Source organism: Silene latifolia, chromosome 7, assembly GCF_048544455.1.
Source record: "Silene latifolia isolate original U9 population chromosome 7, ASM4854445v1, whole genome shotgun sequence".
NCBI classification, from domain to species: domain Eukaryota; kingdom Viridiplantae; phylum Streptophyta; class Magnoliopsida; order Caryophyllales; family Caryophyllaceae; genus Silene; species Silene latifolia.
In genome coordinates, this window is record NC_133532.1 from 67,974,931 (window position 1) to 67,984,051 (window position 9,121).

The window sequence follows — 9,121 nt, forward strand, 5'->3', positions numbered from 1 at the left end:
AGACGCCCGTCCCCAGGACCACAATCCGTGCGTCTTCTACCAAAGACGCCCGGGCAGCAGCATCCAGAAGACGCCCGGGCAGAGACACGGGATTCCGGCCGTCCCGTGCCTAAGAAGCACGAATTCCAAGACAGCGCAAATTCGTTTCTTCAAGCTTCAAGAAAGATGCCCTTCCTTCAGAAAATACCGGCGTTTCCCTAAGTAGGGACTTAATCGTCATTTAAGCCCTTAGTTACCCCTAATGCATCCACCTAATTTCCACTATAAATACCCCATTAGTCTAATTAGAAGAGCATGTTCTTCTTATCAATTCTTAGAGTAGTTAATATCAATCAAATCTCTCTTTAGTTTTGTAATCAACAATTAATCAAGTTTTAATACAAGTTTTATTTCCTTAATCTCTTTTTTGTTCATCCTTTATTTTGGGTAATTGAAGATTATTTGGGTTATTATTGGGAGATTGACAACCTCTCAATCAAGCATCAAGTACTTCTATTATTCTTTGCTTTATTATTGGAATCATTAGTAGGTACAATTCTCTTAATCCCTTTTTAATTATTGCTAATTACTTTCATTTATTCATCATATTTCACTTTGTTGGTATGATTGACAACCTTTCCAGCATGTTCAACATGATAATGAGTGAGTAGTTTCATAGCTAGGGTTAATGGGTAATTTGGGGAAACCAACATGGGGAATGATTCATGCTTAAATTAATATGCTTTCATGGTTTATTTGCTTGCTTGTTTTGATCTCAACTCATGCACATGTTATATTTGATGAAATGCTAAGCCTATGAATCCTTGCATCTGCAACCATCACTTATCTTTTCAATGAGACTTGTAAGACATAAACCAACTCGAGTCTCATTAAACCATGCATGTTGTTGAGTAGGGAAGACTAAATCGACTTGTAGGTGTTGTACAATCTAATCGATTCGGCTCCGGGACCCAAACTTTCCTAGGATTGTAAGATATAACCCAACTCAATCCATCACAACAATAATTGCTTGCTTATAATTTGAGAACATGTTTGTATGATCAATTCCCATGAATCCCCTATGACCCCATGACACCCTAGTGCTTGTTATAAATTGTTTACAACCCTTTCAATTCATCTTGCTTATTTACTTTCATTGCTAATTAGTTTAGTGACCTTCTACATCAACCCAAATTGTGACATCCCTAAGACACCACTAGTCTCAATAGAAATCTCATTTTAATTCCCGTCCCTTGGGATCCGACCTTTACTTGCCTCTTTACTAATTGTAGAGTTGTTTGTGAAGCTATAAATTGTGTTTTGGTCTAGGTGCTTCCAACGACAATTGTTCCGAAAAATAGAATATAGCTCCGACCGACCAAAAATGGCGCCGTTGCCGGAGATGGTGTTATCTTGATTTAGATTTTCTTATATTGTTATTAGTTGTGTCTTTCTTTGCCTTGAGGAAGTAAAACTCCTCAAGGTTTGTTCTAATTGTTTTCGAGTTGTTTGATATTTTGCATGTCTAGAAGGTCACAAGGTGATTTTTTACCTTTTGATCGTGAATTTGAAAGAACTTTGACAACCAATAGAAGACCTGCTAGGAGAAATTTGAGAGGTATTAGTGAGGTTGTAGATATTCAACCAACTATTGAGTTCATCAACCCTTTTGCAAGAGAAGGTGAGGAGCACCCAACACAAAATACAACACAAAATCAACCCACAATGCCTAAGTTTTCATCACATTCCGTACCCACCGAGGAGAACCTACTCAATGGTACTCCCACACCACAACATCTAACCGGAAATTTCATTGCCAAATCCGCATTTATCCAATTTGTCGAAAGGAGCCAATTTGGGGGGATGCCTAGTGAAGACCCTCACTCTCATATGAAGACCTTTTGTGACTATTGTGATGCGATTTCTCAAACCGGTGTAACTCAAGACCAAATTTGATGGGTCTTATTTCCTTTTTCTCTAATTGGCACCGTGAAACAATGGTTGAAGGGCCTTGATAAGGCCACTCTCGGAATTGATTCTTGGAAAAAGTTGGCTCTAGCTTTCTACAAAAAATTCTACCCACCGGAAAAGACTAACATGATAAGAGCTCAAATTACGGGTTTTAAGCAAAGGGATGAAGAATCTTTGTATGAAGATTGGGAGCGGTTCAAAGGAATTTGTCGCTCATGTCCTCACCATGGACTTAGATAGTGGTTCTTGGTACAACAATTTTGGAACGGTTTATATGAAGATTCAAGGAACATTCTCAACATGGGATCAAATGGAATGTTCACCGAAGTTGATGACAATCAAACTTGGAACAAAATTGAGGAAATGGCGGTCCATAACTCACAATATAGTAGACCTCGCAAGGCTACTAGAGGAGGAAACCATGAAGTGGACTCCGTTACTCAATTGGGTGCTCAACTTAGTGCTCACATTGATACCATCAATTTGAAGTTTGAAAAAGCTATGGCTAGACTTGAAGAAGCCTCGAAATCACCAAAGCATCATGTTAATGCCATGACGGCATCCTCATCAATCCCAAGTGGGATATGTGAGAATTGTGGAACTTTGGGACATGACTCAAGTGAATGTAGGGGAACAAATGAACAAGTGAATGCTTTCCAAGCATACAAGAGTGGTACCCCTTATTCTAACTATTACAATGAAAACACCAAATTCCATCCAAATCTCTCATATAAAAGTCAAAATGTTCAAAACCCTCAAACAACATACACCCCACCTCCCATGAGAAACCAAAATCAAAGACCCTTTTACAACCAAAACCAAGGTTACCAAAATCAAAATCCGTAGAATCAACAAAATGACCAAGGTTTTGATGTTCAAAAAGCGGTCCTTCAAATGCAAAAGAATCAACAAGAATTTTTCACTCAAATGCAAAAAGATAGTCAAGCAAAGGAAACCACCATAAACAACATCCTAGCTCACACCAAAATGTTGGAAACCCAATTCACTCAACTAGCATCCTCAAGCTCACAAAGATAAAAGGGGCAATTACCACCTCAAGGTAATCCCCCAAGACATGAAACGGTTAGCGCCATTCACTTGAGAAGTGGTACAAGGTATGAAGCACCGAAGAAGCAAGTTGAGGATGAAGTTGTGTGATGCGGTCGTTTCTACACCAAAAATAAACCTAAGTTACTACTAACAGAAGTCAGCGGTAAGTAGGGTCGATCTCCACAGGGAGGCTAAGTTGCTATCTATCTGTTTAATTCGGTCTGTCAGGGTGTCACAGAAATGGGGGTTGAATTGATTGTGAACTAACTAGACTACTGAAACTAAAGACAAGAGAAGGGAATAAAGGAAATTAAAAATAAGAGAAAGGAAGTATGCTAGGAGTCGGTCTACCGTGGCAGCTATCAGATCTTATACTATTGGGAATACTAAGGCGATTAGACTATTGATAAGAAGAGCTATGGTCGTCACCTTTCGGTCCTTAAACCGCCCTAGAGCGTAAACAGCTTAACTTTCGCCCTCACTGCAATACCCTATTGTAATTAAGCAAGCCTTCCCTTCCAATCTTTCGATCCAGGTCGGGGTTAACTAGATTTATGGTCTCCTGCATGCATTCATTCGACCGGATAACAATTAAATTGCCTAATACAATTCCTATCGCAAGACTAATCTATATAAGTCAATTAAAACATCGCTACCACGGCTTCCCTAATCCTAACATACTAGGGGATTTAGCTATGCATAATTAAATAGAGAACAAGAAATAAAGGAGAAATAAACATTAAATAAAAGTAAAGAGAATAAGGGGAAAGAAGAATTACTGAATAAATGATCCGGAAAAACAAGGAGAGAATGTAACAGTGTACTCGAACAGTAACCAAGCAAAGGAAAGAAAAGGAGAGAATCAGAGAGTTTATAATAACATACTGACTCCCTATTTATAAGAAAATAGGATTAGCTAAACCTAATGACGGAATTAAACCTAAAAAGCCCAGCCCGTCAGCAAAATCCACTCGATCGACTAACTAAAGGCTCTCGATCGAGTGATATTCCTTAGCATTCCTCTCGATCGAGAACAATTCCTCTCGATCGAGGACTTTCTTCCCTTTAATCACTCGAACAAGAATAGGTAGCTCTCGATCGAGCAAATGGGCTCTCGATCGAATAGAAATAGTTCTCGATCGAGCACTTCTCAGCGCGTAATTCCTGCTTCGCGCACTGAACTTCAAACGGCTGCCATTTCTTCGTTACTTGGTCAAACAGGGTTATTCCGGTGGCATTGGAAAGCTAAAAGGACAAACTTTCATCTCCAATTAGAATCACCTGAATATCTGTTGTAGAACTCGAGATATGGCTCTTACAAGAAGGAACTAGCAAATTGAAGCACTCTCTTGGCTCGCCTAACTTCCTTACTCCAATGCGCATCTCAAAATAGCTTCATTTCCGCTCTAAATTCACTCTTCCTCCAAATGCATGCTAAAAGGACGGTAAAAGGCTCGATTTCACTACTTTCGGATCCATACCTGCAAATAAGACATAATAACCCAAAGTAGCATATTCGGGGCATTTCGTAGCATAAAACTACGATAAAAGCATAGAAATACGTGCATAAAATAGGCTAAAAAGACTATATAAAATGCACGTATCAAATCTCCCCAAACCAAACCTTTACTCGTCCCCGAGTAAACTAAAATGCAACTAAAGGAACGGAAAAGATAACTCAGAGCTAGCTACAAATGCCCACTTAAGCCAATTTAATGCAGACAAACTAACACTTATAGCTAAATAGTCAAATGCAAACGAGTTATAGGGTGTTTATAATAAAGCTGAACCGTCGACCTTGCAAGACCTTAAACAATGGACTCTCACGGGTCACTCTTCTCTCATGAAGCAAAGGGCGAACATATATATGTAAGAGAGAAGGAAAAATAGTCGCTCACCTAGACTACGACCCACATAAACATGCATGCAACTAATATGATAGACAATTCTAACTACCGTACACACATTCCAACCAAACAAGGTCCTGTCACAGCCGAGGGCTTACAAAAATATGGTGAAGTGAGGCAATGGGTAAGAAAAGGCAAAACATTTATGGGAATGTGGAGGTATAGGCGGCCAAGCTAGTACCTAAACAGAACCATATGAAACATATCCATTTCCAACTCAATTATGAAATAAGCACATGCCCTTCATTTGGCATAAAATCTCACCAAACCAAACTGAACATACTCCTCAAATAATGTAAGATAGATCATAGGAGCAGAAACCGTCAACCAAACAACATCCCTTTTTTCGAAATCTTTTTCTTTTTTTTCTTTCTTTATTTTTTTTCGGTTTCTTTTTCTTTTCTTTCTCCGAATTCCTTTTTTTTCTGATTTTTCATGTCTTTTTTTTTTTCTTTTCACGTTTTTTTCATCATCCTCCTTTCCTTCATAAAATACCAACTCCGAATCAACAGAATATGCGCCAAAATTTGATACAAGAGACAGTATACCGCAGAACAATCTAAACTAGCTTGACAAGGCAGGCTAAATCTGGATGTAGTTAAGGGTCAACAGGCAAATTTGGCTAATGTGGAGTTTATGGGTAAAAATGAAAGAAAGGGAAAATGTAAGCACCTCCCTGCATGTGACACCAACCACTAACCCGAATGTATGACGGCAAAAAGCAATTGAATTTCATATATGTGCAAATTGATGAACATGTTATGCAAGGAGTAACTACTCACAATCCTACATGAAACTGGTCATAAATGACACCAGTTTATACGGCTCTAAATCTTAGAATTTATAAGTAGGTTGCCAAAATTTCAGGTCAAGTCTATTCGTTCAGCTAAATTTTAACATTAACTCGTAGATTATGCAAAAGACAAAGCTAAAAGAATAATAGTTTAATGCAAGGCTTAAGCAAAAAGACAATATAGTGCAATTTCATCATTGAAATCTACCGTTCCGACTCAACCTATATGCAAAAATAAACATGAAATTTTTTTGAATTTTATCAATTTTTCAAATTTTTATTGAATTTTTTTTGAAATTTAACGAAAATAAACAACAATGCAAACATAAATTAAACATGATAACAGAAATGTAGTAAAAACAACATGCAGACACAGATATGGATGCATAACCTCCCCAAACCAAACCGTACAATGCCCCCATTGTACCAAAACATGGAAAGGAAATGCAAACTAAAGGAGAAAGAGAGAGTAAGTGCGGAAAACTTACAAGATAGCGCGAATAAAGGGACCTCCCCAAACCGACCATGAACATGGGAGGTTGCTAAGGCCCGGAAAACCATCTCAGGAAGCTAATCCAAGTCAAATACACTCGATATCCGTCCAACAGTGGTCGATCGAGTGAGTGGGCATCCAAAAACTGCTCGATCGAATGGTGCTGTAGTCGATCGAGTGGTTTTCTTTCTGCAGGTGGTCGATCGAGTGGATTGATTACTCGATCGAATGAATCCCTCAGCAAAGGTGCTCGATCGAGTAGAAAAACTACTCGATCGAGTAATTCTCACTGTATTTCCTGCAAAAACGCAATGTAAACAGCCCATAAACTAACTAGACAAGTAAACTGTGATAGTCTATGGTAATAAAAACCATTTATTACAACTTAAGGTAAATAAAAATGCAGAAATAAATCGCCGGGTTGCCTCCCGGGTAGCGCTAGCTTCAGTCAGGTCCCAGCTCGACCTTCTTTTCTTCGAGCCTCTCTAATTAATCACAATCAAAACAGCTCAAAGCGCGCAGCAACCTGTCAAATAGCTGCGCATGTGCTACACAACAGCATAAGTAGCACCAAAGTGGAATCAAGAAATAGGAAATGAAAATGTTTAACTTTTTAAGCCGAACAAATTTCCTATGAGCGCTCCTAAATTTATCCACAAAATAAAGGAGCGCGGGAGCAATTGTCAATATATAAGGGTCCCGATTCAGATTTGTAAACTTGAAATGATAAGGACGGTGAAAATTCGTTAAATTATGCGTCCACATATGAGAGGGTGTAGCATTAAAAGAAGGAGCACAGATTAAACGAGGCAATATACTGTTAAAACAAACAATAATGAAATTATCGCTTACTACCTCGGGTTGGTCGCTCTCAACGACGGAATCACTGACAGAGGAATGGATTACCTCATCCGTGCTAGGAGCAATTACCGTCTCAACTGCTTCTTCATCAACCTCCTCAGTGGAATCCATCCCGTAAATCGCAGCTTCAAGTGTATCCGACTCGGCTGTGAATAAGGGAGGTTCACCGTAATCTTCATCATCGTCAAACTCGTCATCCAAAATGAACCCAAGTGACGAATTAAAGCTCCCAATGGCCAAATCAGTCGATCGAGCAAAAGACTCACTTGATCGACCAACTTCCTCCCGCATCTCACTCGATCGAGTAACAAAATCACTCGATCGAGAACTATCCTCATGCATGTCACTCGATCGAGAAGAGATATTACTCGATCGAGGACTTTCTTCCTGTACAGCGCTGATATCCCTGTATACATTCTGGAAATACGATAGAAAGTCGTCATCCGAAATATAGAAATCATTTTCAGCATTGGGCAACGCGGGTTCTTCATGGGAAAAACCGCTCTTGGTCAAGTACACCTCTTCTGGTTTCCGATCATTCAACCCAGCTGTTAACCGAGCAATTTCAGACTGCAGCTCAGTGACTTGAGCACCCATATATCTATCATATTCTAGAATTAAGGACTTCAGCTCTGTGGATAAGGCCCTCGGGAACTGCGTCCGCGGGATCCACACTAGGCATAATCGACTCGAGGTTCTTTCGAATCGAATTAAGACAAATTAGAGTCGCCACCAAGTTTTATGGGAACTTGGAACCGTTCAAGTCAACTTTACACCTTTCATCGAAAATCATAAAGCCAATCGACTACGAGTGATTAAAGATAAAGACTTGTACCCTATATCACTCGATTTGAATGACTCTCGTAATCCAATGGTATTTAGACGGATCCACAAACCATAGATCTTGAGTAAGGGGTGAGGGTACGTGTTAGGAAGCCCACAAGGACACCTAACCCCGCCCGTCAATAACGGCCTCTACTAAGTCAAGTGTCGGATTTCAAACAAGGTCATAGCTACTACGATGTATGATATGCAAACGTTGTTTTAACCCTATCATGTGACAACAATTTCTATGTCGTTTAGATGCAACTAAACTAACTTTGTCAAAGTTGTAATTTAGCATGTGGGTTGATTGATCTAACAACATGTGAAGCAAACAAACAAGGCTTAGGGGGAATGGGGGAGCCGTTGGGATCTACCTATTACAAACCAGGCATTTCATGCCGACACAACAATAAATTAAAGATACAACTCGATCTAAATACAATTGCTACATACGATACCATACACGACACATGGCCAATTCGGCCTAGGAAAACGTGCACAAGAGGGGTGGCCCACGGCTTACATGACTCACGGCCTTGGGTCACTCCTCGTGATGTGTGCTTTCACTTAATCTCATCGAATTAGACATTGGGTCACGCACCAAAGCATGCATTAGCATAAACCGGGCCATGTTGCTTTAAACAACATGCGATTTACTACGCTCTTACTTGCATTGGGGCACAACCATCTAACCAAACAAGACTAAGGTTTTTAAAAGAGGTTTTGACTCGATAAAAGAAAGCTAACTCGAAAATTACAACTCGATAACAAACGATAAATTACAAGCGACAAAACAAATAAAGAACGAACGATGCAAAAATGAACGAAACAAGAAAGGCCAAAGGCCACGGCCAAACCTAGGTCCTAGGTCAGGTTCATTAGGTTAGATAGATGATTGCGAAACGGGATAGGAAACAAGTTAGAAAACGAATTAGAAACAACGTTGATCGATTGGAAGGATGTCGCGCAAAGGTGTATTCTACATGGCCTAAAAGGGGTCAAATTAGGTCAAGTTGCTAATTAAGTTAACTCATCGAGTGTTAATAAGAAGGCGCTAATCACGCACTCTTATACTAGCGATAAATTAGGTGAAAGAGAGAGATGCGTTCATTAAGTTACAGAATTGTTAATCGGTTTTTAAAGCTATGTCGATGTACCCTAATGTGTCTAATTAGGTTATCAAATTGATCTAATGTCATCTAAATGAGTTATATGTTAACAATCAGAGGTCATACTAACATG

The 9,121-nt window shown here is 39.4% G+C and overlaps 1 non-coding gene across 1 annotated transcript; it reads right to left on the bottom strand.

Annotated features, from left to right (window-relative positions):
- Window positions 1-2,076: 2,076 nt before the first annotated feature.
- On the bottom strand, window positions 2,077-2,183 carry LOC141593797 (small nucleolar RNA R71). Its single transcript, XR_012521860.1, has one exon. It is a non-coding gene; the product is annotated as a small nucleolar RNA R71 (small nucleolar RNA).
- Window positions 2,184-9,121: the final 6,938 nt, after the last annotated feature.